Genomic DNA, 15281 nt, shown 5'->3' on the forward strand with positions numbered 1-15281 from the left:
TAAATTACAAATGCAATAGCTGATATGTATTCATGTTTTTTGTTTGTTTGTTTTAGTTTTGGTAGTTGTTGTGTCTTTCCAAAGATGTGTTTATTTCACTTAAATTGTTAAATTTATTGGCATTAAGTTTTAGTAGTATCACTAAAGGATAAGGAAATATCCTTAAACATTAAAGCATTATTCTTTTAGTGTTTATAGTAGGGTTTGGCAAACCTTTTTCTGTAAAGGGCCAGGCAGTACATCTTTTAAACTTTATGAGCCATACAGTCTCTGTCACAATTATTCAACTCCTCTCTTGTCATGTGAAAGCTGCCACAGATAATAGGTAAATGAATGAGCATGGCTGTGTTCCAATGAAACTTTACTTGTGGATCCCAAAATTTAGATTTCATATAATTTTCAGGTTTCATACAATATTGTTTTTCTTTTGATATTTTTCTCAGTTATTAAAAAAAGTAAAGACCATTCTTGGCTTGCAGGATGTACAAAAACAGGTGGAGACTGGATTTGTCCCATGGACCATAGTTTGATCCCTGTTTTATAGTGTCTAGAGTATTAGCTTCTGTTTCATTCTCTAATTGAAAATTGGTGCTTTCTCTCATTTTTTCTTATTATTTTTGCTGGAGCTTTTCAATTTTATTGATCTTTTTAAGAAGACATTTTTGGCTTTGCTGCTTTTCTCTACAATTTGCCTATCTTCTATTTTACTAATTTCTGTTCTTTATTATTTCTTCTACTTATTTTATATTTAATTTGATTTTTTCTTCTTCTTATGGTAAGATCTTAGGTCATCAATTTTAACATTCCTTTCCTTTTTAAAACAAGAATTTCAACCTATATATTGCTCCCTCTAAGCATTATTTTAAATGTACCTCACACATTTTGTTAGACTATATTGATATATTAATTCAGTTTATAGCATTTTAAAATTTGCCTTGTGACTTCTTCAAATTAAGGCTTATTTAGAAGTGTGTTGCTTAATTTTCAAATATTTGATATTTTAGTTATTTTTTATCATTGGTTTCTAATTCTTTTGTGCTCAGAGAATATATTTTATAAGATTTTAATCTTTTGAAATCTGAGACTTCTTTGATAGTATGAACTATAGCCTATCTTGGTGAACATCCCATGTACACTTGAACGAAATATTTACTTTATACTTGTTGGGTTAGATATCAATTTGGTCAAGTTGGCAAATAATTTTGTTCAAATATTCTATAACTTTATTGAATTTTTTCTCATTCTGTCAGTAAATTTCCAACTGTGATTGTGGATTTGTTTGTTTTTTCTGTTTGGTCCTGTTAAATGTTTGCTTTATGTATTTTGAAGCCCTCTTGTTAAGTACATCATCGCGCCCTTTTTCATTAAGGAGTATTCCTCTTCACTTTTGGGAATATATCCAAAAGAAAGGAAAGCAAGAACTTGAAGAGATACTTGTACACCTGTGTTAGTAGCAGCATTATTTACAATAGCCAAAAGGTGAAAGCAACTCAAGCGTCCACTGACAGATGAATGGAAAAACAGAATGTGATATATACATACAATGGGATATTATTCAGCCTTAGAAAGGAAGGACATTCAGATGCATGCTACAACATAGATGAACATTGAGGACATGCTAGGTGAAATAAGCCTGTCACAAAAGACAAATACTGCATGATTTCAGTTACATGAGGTATAGAAACAGAAAGCAGCATGGTAGTTTTCAGGGGTTACAGGAAGGAGGAAATGAGAAGGTAGTGTTTACTGGGTACAGAGTTTCAGTTTGGAAAGATGAAAAAAGTTCTAGAGATAAATGATGGTGATGACTGCACAACAATATAAAGATACTTAATGCCATAGAACTGTACACTTAAAAATAGTTAACATTGTAAATTGTATGTATATTTTACAATTATGTAAAAGTGCAAGAACCTTACAATGATATATTCTATTTATTTCTATACGGTTTTATGGTTGTCATAGATTTTACTTCTACATATGTTAAAAATTCTGCATAGTACAATGTTATCAATTTTGCTTTATAAAACATTAAGAGAAAAAGCTACAGTTTTTTATTTACCCATGTATTGGACATTTCTGGCACTCTTCTGTAGATCTGAGTTTCCATTTGTATTATTTCTCTTTAGTTTGAAGAGAAACTAGTTTAGTTTGAAGTCTCTTTAATTTGGCTTTAGCATTTCCTGTAGTGTAGATGAACTGGCAACAAATTCTTTCAGCTTTTGTTTATCTGAAAATGTATTTATTAACCGTCTTTTTAGAAGGCTCTTTTGCCAGATCTAAAACTCTTAATTAACATTTTTTAATACTTTAAAGAAGTCATTCCATTTTCTTTTCCCTCCATTGTATTTGATGAAAGGTAACTTCTTATTATCATTGTTCTTCTATACATAATGTGCCAGTGTTCTGACTGCTTTAAAGATTTTTTTTATTTTTGGATTTTGACAACTTGGATATGATGTATCCAGGTAGGGTTTTTTTTTCGTATTTATTTTGCTTGAATTTTGCCAGACGTTTTGGATCCATAGATTGATTTCTGTTACCAAATTTGTGACATTTTCAACTATAATTTGTTCAAATAGCTTTTCTACCTCATTTTTTCTCCTCTCCTTCGTAGAGTCCAATTACATGTATGTTAGACCACTTCATATTTTTCCAAATGTAACTGAAGCTCTGGCAATTAGAAAAAGTTTTTGTTTCCTCTCTGTTTGTTCTATTCTCTAAATAGAATCAATTTCTATTGATTTACTTTTGAGTTTATTTACTCTTTATTCTGCATAGTCTAATCTGCTTTAGGCTCATTTGGTGAAATTTTCATTTCAAATATTAAAATTTTTGATTTGAGAATTTTTATTTGGTTCTTTTTAAAAATAACTTCGGTTTCTTTGTTTAGGTTACCTGTTAGCTCATTATACTTCTCTTTTTCTTTAAATCCTTGTACACATTTCTAATAGTTGTTTTAAACTTCTTCTCTGGTAATGCTAATGTCTTGGTTATCTTTGGTCCCTTTTTTTGACTTCTAGTCTCTTAATTATGGGTCACTTTACATGTCTAGTATTTTTAATTATATGCTGTGCATTGTGGATACTATATTGAAAGGAGTCTGGATTATGCTGTCTTCTTTTAAAGGATGTTGAATTTTGTTCTGGTGGGCAATTAAATCAAGGAACTCCTTGATTCCGTTGAGCTTGGTTTTGGGCTTTGTTAGGGTGAGTCCATTTTTGTGTTGTCTTTAGTCTTAGAGCATAACCCTTATTCTAGGGTGTGGTCTTTACTCCTAAGGAATGGTCCTTTTAGGCTCCCAAATGATGTTCTAGGATTTTGAATGTTTTCATAACAAAGAACAATAAATGCTTATGGTGATAGATATGGTAATTAACATGATTTGATCATTATACAATGTATACATGTATGGAGATAGTCATTTTTATACATTGAGAAGACATGGGTAATGCATGAACCTAGCCAATGCTGGCTTGATTGCCTCTATTACCTATTTCCGTTGAGCCAATCTGTGTGATATATCTTTAAATGTAAAATTTCAGAGAATAGAGACATATCTTAACCTGAGCTTGCTTCAAAAGGGAGCTCATGAGTATGTTTTAATGATAAGATCAAGAAACAGCATGAAAAATAATCTACTGCTAAGTATGGCTGGTGGCAAATTATTGTTAATAAACTAGCTGCCTTTTTTGAGTGCTGGCTCACTATCATATGTCTGTTCTGCACTCACCATGGTGCTCATGTAGGTTGTATTACATTAAATTAAATTCATCAAACATTTATTGGAGGCCTATTGTGCACAGGCAGATAGTCTGTGGGATACAAAATGGATCTTGAAAACTGACTGCAAGAAGAAAGTATCTTGGTTTCATTCAGACTTTCAGTATTCACAAAGTTAATTCATGGTGTAACAATTCATATACCCAACAACAGAGAAAAATTAGAGAAAAATATAGATTTCTTACTATTCCATGTAGCTACTTGAAACAAATTATTATCTTAACAGCTGGCATCAGACTTTCTCTTAAGGAGGAAATTGTCTGTTTAGGGAAATATCTTGATAAGATGTTTCAACAAAAAGTGAGACATTGAAGTGATGGTTTAGTGGGGGGTAAAACAACAAAAGACATGAAAAGCTTTTCATTAGCTGTGAAGAGAACATTGTTGGAACGGGGAGGCCAAAAAGGAGGTGCAATGTGAGAGTGCCCTAGGATGGTTCAGAACAAAGATGTCTAATTTCAGTGTTAGGTGTTTGTGTTGTGGTGAAATAAACTCTCTTTATATCCCTCCCACAAACCTTTAGTTAACTTTGCCATACACGCAAAGGCTGTGTTTGTGTGTGTGTGGTGGGGGGGGATGGGAGGTGGGGGAGAAAGAGTGGAACTGGCGTAGAGGGAGAGAGAGAGAGCAAGAGCGATAGAAAGAGATGGAAAGGGACAGTATTCCACATCTGTACTGACACAACACTCAGGATGGGGAAAAAAACAGGATCATTAGGTGAGTCAATCTCTAAACTGAATGAATTCTGCAAAACTGTGGTAGAGGTGACTAAGAGAATGTGGATATCCACACCTTGGACCTTGAACATAGAGATATTGCTGGGAAATCATAATATTATGAATCAGTCTTGTCTATATCCTGAGTGTCCCCATAACCCTGATCATGTCAAAGCTGCAAGATACTGCCTTAAAAAATCTTGTTATTTTATTTGTCCTCTTATTATTTATTTTCTGTATTATCTGTCTTCCCCATCCTCCCCATCCCATCCCTTGAATCTAAGCCTCTCGAGTAGGATCTTGCCTGTCTTGTTTACTGCTGTAACCCTAAAACTTGGCACACTACCTAGTATAACAGTAGGCACTTGGTATGATTTGGCTCTGTGTCCTCACCCAAATCTTATGTTGGATTATAATTCCCAGTGTTGGAGGATGTATTAGTCTGTTTTCATGCTGCTGATAAAGACATACCCGAGATGTGATGATAAAGAGGTTTAACTGGCCTTACAGTTCCATGTGGCTGGGGAGGCCTCAGAATCATGGTGGGAGGCAAAAGGCACTTCTTACATGGCAGCTGCAAGAGAAAATGAGGAAAAAGCAAAGCAGAAACCCCTGAAAAACTCATCAGATCTCGTGAGACTTATTCACTAACACGAGAATAGCATGGGAAAGACTGGCCCCCATGATTCAATTACCTCCCCCTAGGTCCCTCCCACAACATGTGGGAATTCTGGGAGATACAATTCAAGTTGAGATTTGGGTGGGAACACAGCCAAACCATATCATTCCGCCCCTGGCCCCTCCAAATCTCATGTCCCCACATTTCAAAAGCAATCATGCCTTCCCAACGGTCCCCCAAAGTCTTAACTCATTTTAGCATTAACCCAAAAGTCCACAGTCCAAAGTCTCATCTGAGACAGGGCAAGTTCCTTCCGCCTATGAGCCTATAAAATTAAAAGCAAGCTAGTTACTTCCTAGATACAATGGGGGTACAGGTATTGGGTAAATACAGCAGTTCCAAATACAAATGGGAGAAACTGGCCAAAACAAAGGGGTTACAGGGCCCATGCAAGTCCAGAATTCAGTGGGGCAGTCAAATTTTAAAGCTCCAAAATGATCTCCTTTGACTCCAGGTCTCACATCTAGGTCACACTGATGCAAGAGGTGGGTCTTGGACAGCTCTGCCCCTGTGGCTTTGCAGTGTACAGCATCTCTTCTGGCTGCTTTCAAGGGCTCGTGTTGCCTGTCTGTGGCTTTTCCAGGCCCATGGTATAAGCTATTGGTGGATTTAACATGCTGGGGTCTGGAGGACAGTAGACCTCTTCTCACAGCTCCACTAGGCAGTGTCCCAGTAGGGACTCTGTGTGGGGGCTCTGACTTCACATTTCTCTTCTGCGTTGCCCTAGCAGAGGTTCTCCATGAGGGCCCACCCCTGAAGCAAACTTTTGCCTGGGCATCCAGGCATTTCTATACACCTTCTGAAATCTAGGCAGAAGTTCCCAAACCTCAATTCTTGACTTCTGTGCACCTGCAGGCTCAACACCATACGGAAGCTGCCAAGGCTTGCAGCTTCCACCCTCTGAAGCCACAGCCTGAGTTATACATTGGTCCCTTTCAGCCAAGGCTGGAGTAGCTGGGACACAGGTGGGACACAGGCTGGAGCAGCTGCACACAGCACAGGAACCCTGGGCCTGGCCCACAAAGCCACTTTTTCCTCCTGGGCCTTCAGGCCTGCAATGGGAGGGGCTGCTGTGAAGGTCTCTGACATGGCCTGGAGACATTTCCCCCAAGTTCCTGGGGATTAACATTAGGCTACTTTCTACTTGTGCAAATTTCTGCAGCTGGCTTGAATTTCTCCCCAGAAAATGGGTTTTTCTTTTCTCTTGCATTGTCAAGCTGCAAATTTTCCAAACTTTTATGCTCTGCTTCCCTTATAAAACTGAAGGCCTTTAACAGCACCCAAGTCACCTCTTGAATGCTTTGCTGCTTAGAAATTTCTTCCGCCAGATACCCTAAATCATCTCTCTCCAGTTCAAAGTTCCACAAATCTCTAGGACAGGGGCAAAATGCCACCAGTCTCTTTGCTAAACATAACAACAGTCACATTTGCTCCAGTTCCCAACAAATTCCTCATCTCCATCTGAGACTACCTCAGCCTGGATTTCATTGTTGATATCACTATTAGCATTTTGTTGAAAGCCATTCAACAAGTCTCTAGAAGTTCCAAACTTTCTCACATTTTCTTGACGTCTTCTGAGTCCTCCAAACTATTCCAACCTCTGCCTGTTACTCAGTCCCAAAGTCCCTCCCACATTTTTGGGTATCTTTTCAGCAGCATCCCACTCTACTGGTACCAATTTACTATATTAGTCCATTTTCATGCTGCTGATAAAGACATACCCGAGACTGGGATGAAAAAGTGATTTAAATGGACTTACAGTTCCACATGGGTGGGGAGACATCAGAATTATGGTGGGAGGTGAAAGGCACTTCTTACATGGCAGCAGCAAGAGAAAATGAGGAAGAAGCAAAAGTGGAAACCCCTGATAAACCTATAATATCTCATGAGACTTATTCACTATAATTAGAATAGCATGGGAAAGCCTGGCCCCCATGATTCAGTTACCTCCTCCTGGGTCCCTCCCACAACATGTGGGAATTCTGGGAGATACAATTCAAGGTGAGATATGGGTAGGGACACAGCCAAACTGTATCAGAAGAGGAGCCTGGTGGGAGGTGACCGAATCATGGGGTTGGATTTCTACCTTGCTGTTTTCATGATAGAATTCTCAAGAGATCTGGTTGTTTGAAAGTGGGTAGCATGTCCCCCTTCTCTCTTTCTCTTTCCTGCCAGCCATGTGAATATTTGCCTGCTTCCCCTTCACCTCCCACCATGATTGTAAGCTTCCCGAGGCCTCCTCAGAAGCAGAAGCCTGTACAGCCCACAGAACCTTGAGCACAATTAAACCTCTTTTCCTTATAGATTACCCAGCCTCAGGAAGTTCTTTATAGTAGTGTGAAAATTGACTAATACAGTACTTGATGGATATTTGCTGAATGAAGGGATCTTCAAACTACCTGGATTACATACAGCTCACACTAACATTGTTCTTTGAAATTTTAGTGTACTTTTGGTCAATACCATACAGTTTTGTCCTTTATTGGACTATATTTCTTTTCAAGTGTATTAGTCCCAGTAATTTTAAAAGTTATTTTGTAGTAAAAAATAAGGTAGCTACTTTCATCTTTATTAATTAGAAAATGCTTCATTTATCCCTCTCTATCTCTTAACCCCTCCCTATGTCTATCTTAACATCAGCCTGACAAATTCTGTTCCCACTAAAATAGTGGGATGGCTGGAAATAATTTATATAAATAAATAGCGATGTCATCCTAAAAAGAATCAGTAGGTGAGGTGGGGTACTTGTGGGATTTGGATGTGAGCTCCCATGTCAAGAGAGTACAGTTCATACTTTTTTTTTCCTTTCCCTCTTTGTCGAATATGAAAAGATTCTTGGTGGAAACAGTCAAGGACCCTGCAAAGATCATATCCACATAGGAATGCTATAGTTTACCCATAGCCATTTTGAATTGGAAGTGAAGGCTCATATTTGAGAATTTCCATGGACATTTTTCTCTCAATGTTGAACATTGTCCTGTTGATGATTAATATTTTTGTATGAAGTTTGATCCCCCAGTTTTTGACACTGAGATGCTGTTCATTGAACCTACACTTTTGTCTCTCCTCAGCATTATTTGCTATTTCAGATCTCCCTCAGGGATAGGACTGTCAGATAAAATACAGGACTCTGAGTTAAATTTGAATTTCAGATACACAAGAAATAATTTTTTTAGTGGAAGTATATCTTGTAAAATTTGGGACATACTTACACTAAAATTATTTAGTATATATCTAAAATTCAAATTTAACTGAGCAAATGAAAAACACCTTATGATTTTATTTGCTAAATTTGGCAACCCTATTTAGGGAGAAAAATCATTTTGGGCTGAGATGTTGAAATTCACATTTTAGGACATCTGTAGGTTATATGACAATATAAACTATCTCATGCTGGGAAGAAAGCATGGAGCCACTGCAGTATGTTACCCTGGCAAGACCTAAACTGCTTTTCCAGCATTTTTCTTTTCAAAGCATGTGCCAAAGTAATTTCCTAGATTGGATTAATAAACTTCAGATCTTTTAATACCATGTACTGTAATTAGCTGGATAATAATCTGTAATTATTCAGGGAAAGTGAGCCCATGTATAAATTATTAGAGTTATAAACTACGCTCTTTTAGTGGAGGAACTTTTGGCCTTTTCTAATTAACTGTGGCATTCAGAACCCTCTGATAAGTATTTAGCCCTCTCTGTCAGGCTGTCAGCCTCTTGTCCCTACCATCCTCCTTAGCCTCTCACATTTTTTTGGAAAGGCCTGGCAGGTGATGGCACAGAGCCCAGACCAGGTATACAGAAAGCTGTGTGAGTTCCATGAAGAAGGCCAGGTAGACACTTCTACAGTAGTTAGGGATACAGATGCCCACAGACTATGTGGCCTGGACACTGGGAACCCTTCAGGTGGAAAGTAGAGGAAGTTGTGTATGAAGGTTCCTTTGGCGCCAATCACCTCCCATGGATATTTCCAATAAGATATGCCTTCTACACACAGCACCTGCATCCAGTCACAGCAATTGTCAGAACTATGAAGTTAGAAAAGTTTATCATTACATCTCCCCTTGTTCTTTGTCCCTGAATCTTCTTATCCTATAATGGCCCCTATCTGCTTAATTGCCAAAAGCTTGCTCACTTATCACTCTCCAAAGAAACTGTATTTTATTTAATTTTTAATTTTTCAGTTCTGGGGTACATATACAAGATATGCAGGTTTGGTACACAGGTAAATGTGTGCCATAGTGGTTTGTTGCACCTATCAACCCATCACCCAGGTATTGAGCCTGGCATGCATTAGCTATTTTCCTAATGCTCCCCATCCCCCAACCTCACCCCCTGACAGGCCCCAGTGTGTGTTGTTCCCCTCCCTGTGTCCATATGTTCTTATTGTTCAGCTCCCACTTGTAAATGAGGACATGTGGTGTTTGGTTTTCAAAGAAATTGTATTTTAAAAGAGGGTGTCTGGAAAGGATTTTTTGTGCCTTTATCTAAGAAGCAAATCTCTAACAGTGAAATTTCACACACTGTGGAGATGGTTGGGAAGATATTCTAGGAAGCTGGGACTTTCTGGTATTCCTTGATTCATGGCACATGAAAAACTGGTATAAGGCAAGTCATGTCTGGATCTTGGTGTTAAATATCTCGGGAAATTTGGGGAGGGCTTAATGTAGTGACAAATTTTCCCCACATTTTGCCTCTGAGCTGCCATCAGGTGAATTCTTGATCCTCTGACTGAGGAGTCAGACACCCAGGAATCTGAGAATCTTTCAAATCTCCTCTGAGTCTAACAGACTTTGTATGTTCATTGTTAAAGGATCCTGAGAGTCTGCTTTATGCATTCAACCTGAAAGGGAAAAATCATCACAACAATTTTTATATTTACTGAGTGCCAAGTACGTGCAAGGTAACTTGGCTATTTTTTAAAATCTTCATAATATTCCTAAAAAATATCATTGGGCTTATTTACATATTAGCAAACTGAGGCTTCTTGAGATTAATGATTTGCCCAAGTTAGTGAGTGATGGAGCCAGAATTTGAATCCAGGTGTGTCTACATCTATTACGTGGACTGTCATCACTACGTTATTCTGTTAACAGCAGCGCAAGGAGTGATACCTGACAAAGAACTGGCCTCTGTTTAAATTTTAGAGCTTGGAGGAAACATAGAGTTTATATAGTCCAAATTCTTATGTTTTAAAAGTTAAGAATCTGAGGCCAGGGCTTCTAAATGACTTGCATAATATCCCTCAAGTGGTTAGGGGCAAAATTGGAATTATAGCCCCTATTTCCTATAAGTACTTTTTTCACCAACAACTCCATAACTTTGTGCCCTATGTTTCATTCACAAGATAGGTTTTGGTTCAGATTTGGCTAATTGTTGATCCTCATAAAGAGCCTTCCGACCAGCATGGCTGTCTGTGTAGCTTCTCAAGGGATCAGGAATCAGGATTGCCTCGTTTTCTTTTTGCATGTCCCAGTCCCATACCAGGAACAATCAATAATTTGGTATAGTTGTTGTTGTTTTTATTGTTGATGTCGATGATGATGATGGGTGCCACCTTTTGGAAGCTTTGGATGAAAGAGACATAAATGCATCCTTTAGGTAATATGCACATAAAATAAAGCATAGACAGTAAAAAAAAAAAAAAAAAAAAAAAAAAAAAAAACCATAGTGCCTAATACCTGATGGATCAATTAGTTGGTAAAAATCAAATTCATTTTGAGGACCACATTTTTGATATTTGTTAATTTTTCTTGCCTGTAACCTGATTTATCTTAGGCCCTGGTTTATGTTGATATATATTGACTAGTGATATTTTTCACAAATGTCATTTCAACTAGACCCCACAACTGTTAGGATGAGCAAAACAATTTTTTTCACAACTGTTAGGATGAGCAAAACAATTATTATTACTTTTTTTTTTTTTTTTTTTTTTGCTTTTAGGGCTCTATCAAGTACTGCTGCTTAGAACTCAAAGTCCCATTCAGCATTTAAAACCTAACAGGAATACTGAAATAACATGCATTTTCATTGATTGATGTCTACAAATAGTTACTGTCTTCCTGCTACAGTTTGCACATTGAGTAGGACATAGAGATATATAAAATGCAGTCCATTCTTGCAAGATATTTATAATATAATTGGCAAACATGTCTGAAAATCTATACAATAAAATGGGGCCATATAAGTCACAATTGCATGGTCTACATGATAAGATCAGAGGAGAGAGGTCACTTTGATCTGGTTTGAGCAGCAGAGAGTTTCTGATATAGATAGAATAGTGGCTGGAGCTGAAGTTCTTTTAGAATAGTAAAGTGATGCTGAGTCAGCCAATGTGTTCGCTGCACTTTGACAGACAAGTGTGGGACCTAAAATGGTCTCAGTGAGTTGTAGCTGAGTGGTTAAGGCAACGAGCTAGAAATTCGTTGGTTTCTCTCTGTGCAGGTTTGAATCCTGCTAATTATGAGATGTTTTCCTTGTCAGTAAATTTACTTGCCTCATTGATATATCAGTTTGACAACCTAAAATTACCCGGAAAGGAGCTCCCGAATCATTTTTTACCACGATGGTGCAGACTTCTTGACTAAGCTTGCCCTGCTCCAGCACTCACTCAAATCTCTACTGCCAAAATGGCCTTGGTGAGTTGGAGAAAAGGTCAGGCATTGACGAACCAAGTTCAAGAAGGCAGTACATACAGAAAGGTGTGGTTCATTGATCCTTGCAACAAATTTTTCTTGAGCACCTACTCTGTGTATAGGATACAGTGGTGAGTAGAAGCAGATATAACCTGACGGAGATGTTGGGTGCAGCACATGCCTTTCAGGTTCTGTGCTTATCTAAGTCTATTATTTACATTTCAGATAATGAGGAAACTTTCCTTTCCTAGAGACAGAAAAAGGTGGTTGGTGCTTTTGGACAGAGAAAGGGCAAAGGATTAGAGAGTGGAGCATCTGACAGTAAATCACAGTGTGGCACTGCATTATTATTATTATTGTTTTCATTATTGTTTTAAAGGGAAGTCTAATATTGGCTTTGCATAAAGCATGTCTTACTAGGTAAGTGGTCACGTAATATGAAGGTAAATAATTTTTGTCATTCTCAGAGTCCAGGAATTTTGTTCTTCCATGGACTGAGACCACACAAAATAAAACAAAAGATTCAGGGTCTACTTTTTCCTATCCTGTCTTATGCCACTTTTCCTTCACTTCCAGCCTCCTCCTTATCCAGGCCTTCTGTAAGAAATAAATAGAAATATAGAGACCTGTAAGATGCCCTCCTCTAAAAGACCTGTACCCATTCAGATTCTCCACCATTTTTATTCTGCTGTAATTTCAAGCTGTCACATTTCTTTCCTGAATCTGGGCAGCACAATATCCTCAATATTAGCGCCTTCCTGACTTCCAGCCAGAGAGCTGGTCTGTTGTAACAGTAACTGCCATATTCATGCATAAGGGTTGAAGCTGAAACCCATTGTCTATGCAGACAGGGAAACTCACAGAAAAATTGCTGTGAGAAGTGATTGTTTGCAATTTGGTTGAAAAACAGCTTTGCTGACTTGGGTGCACTGTAAGATAATTTAGCTCTGAAGTACAAGCAATAATAACTGAGTCCTTTCTGAGGACCCTCATAAGTGAAAACCACAGCCGCAGTAGCTGAGCTGACTATGAGTTCAGAAAATGCCACTGGGAGCAGTTTTTAACCTCTGAGAAGCTGTTACATAAGCCTTGTAAATGTGCTGTTTTCATTTTTACTCTACAGGTGCACACAGCCCATCCATCCCCTCCCCTGTGCAGCTTAGGGTTTGGGAGAGATTCTGTCACTCAGCCTACTCCTCTCTTACTTTTATGGCTAATGCATTTTAGGTGTAGGGACATGTCTTTGAGCTAATTCATAATAAAGGATGAAAGTCACTAGCAGGCTGAAAAAAGAATCTCTCTAGAACAAGTATTTTTTTCCTTTGATAAATATATCATTTGCCATGGATTATACTTAATTCTTATAAACAATAAGATATTTTGACCTTTAAAGAATATCTATCACCTTTTCTCAGAGAGTTTATGCCCTTTAGATAGAGAATTAAGGTACATATGTTCTAATGTCAGCTTTGTCACTGATGACTTTTGTGATCTTGGGCAAGCCTCTTGGTGATGGGATGGTGGTCAGTTTCCTCATCTGTATGCATCCTTGGCTGCCAGAACCCTAGACCAAACTGTGTTAGGCTCAGCCAAGGGCCACTCAAACCTTGAGCCTAAGCACAGGTTGGTCTTGGGTCCTGGCAGCCAAGCCCATCTTCCCTTGGGTCTATTTTCATGAAATGACAGACATGAGGACCTTTCCCCCCACTTTTCAGGCAAGAGAGAAAGGACATTTCTGTAAAGGTACAAGGCAAGGGACTCAAGAAAATCTTAAGAGAGTAAAGGGGTAGATAATTTGGATCAATTTTGAGCCCTTATAGCAAAAGAAGTTAGAGTCGGATCAATTTTGAGTCCCTATAGCAAGAGAAGTTAGAGTCAGAAGCTGAAGAAGCAGCTTCTGTGAGAGTCTCAGTGAGTTTCTGGGCATGGGCAAATCTGCTTTAGGGCTCAGTTGGCACAGAACAGCCCAGAAGTGGAAAGAGGGCTCTCAGCTTTCATCAATTACATGCGGCAGCTCAGAAGTGAAGAGGATTCCAATTAAAGCCTTTTTCTAAACTGAAGACTAGTTTAGTGGGGTCAACTAGTCTTTAAAGAAGGTGCCAAGAAAGGAGGTTCTGAGAAGTTGATCTTGAATCCACACAGTTTTGGGCACTGAGAAGCCAAAGAGACCCTGGCTAGACTCCTTGACCACCAAGTATCATTCCTACAGTTCCAAGCCTTGGCACACCATCAGAGAAATACATTTTTATAGTGCAGAAAATGGTGAGGAAATTTGATGACCCTCCTATAGGCCAGAAAATACAGGCTTTCCTGGAGTTCTATTTTGTTGTCTTAAAAAATGAAACCTTTAAACTTTGGCTGAAACATGCCCTCCTGAGAGGCACACTTTGGAAGGACATACAATAGGGATGTTGTGAGATAGTTTACATGACTTTTTGCTGGAATCTGTCCATCTGCTCTGGCAGACAATGCTGGTAGTGCTGTGATGGAGAGCGTGGGTACACTTAACAGTTACCCAGAAATATGGCAAACTGTAGGCTGCAAGTTAAGTTTCTCAAGCCTGACACAATGGAAGGGGAATGAACTGTGGCTACCTGTGTGTGCTATTGTTCTTACAGAAAGCCACAGTGCATTGCTTTTCAAACTCTGTTCCACAGAACCCTAACTTTTCCTCAGTGCCTACTTAGAGGACATTTCAGTGGACCTAGTGAGTGGGGAAGGATGGTGAGAGGCGGGAGGCCAAGGAGACGGGACCTGTGCTTTAAGCAGGGCAGCTCTTCTTTGCATATTGGGCCACTTCCTTGACTTTAATTAAACAAAGCACTCCTTACCTAAATCACAGCCACTGTGATAGAGGCTATGATTAGAAGGAAGTGGGTAGTTTACAAGTGCCTCTAAAACTCATTGCTAGGAAAGCTTTCATGCAGGCTCAGGCTGCTGTGATAACAGGAATAGGTTTCTGTTCCCTGGGCTTCATGGGCATAATGTGAGAGAAAAAAAAAGAAGACGACCTTCAAACCATTTGGAATAGTCACCAAGCCCTTGCCAGGGATGAGGAGACAGTACAATTGGCTGACTTCACATTTCAGAGCGTTGTCCAGGGAGACTGCAAAGGCCACCAAACTTGGAGGTGGCATCATCCAACCCTAACGTGTGAGTGTTTCTGAAACAAGGGCCAGGGACTTCCTGAAGCAGAAAATCCACCATTTCATTATTGTTGGCAGAGGATGACCACTTCCTGGAAGACTGCAAGTTCAGAGAGCCTATAATCAGTGATAAAGAAACAAATTCTGCTTGGAGCAGAGGAACTATACACCCCACTCCTCCTTTCTATTCGACCTTATCCCAATTCTCCAAAAGAAAGGTTCAGGTAAGAGACAATATTCCCTAGTTGTATCTTATGTTTGAGGGCTAAAGAACCTCTTGAAAAAGAGGCATCAAAGGTAACTCCATTCTCTAAGTCACTCAAATCAG

Source organism: Pan troglodytes, chromosome 9 (genome assembly GCF_028858775.2).
Source record: "Pan troglodytes isolate AG18354 chromosome 9, NHGRI_mPanTro3-v2.0_pri, whole genome shotgun sequence".
NCBI classification, from domain to species: domain Eukaryota; kingdom Metazoa; phylum Chordata; class Mammalia; order Primates; family Hominidae; genus Pan; species Pan troglodytes.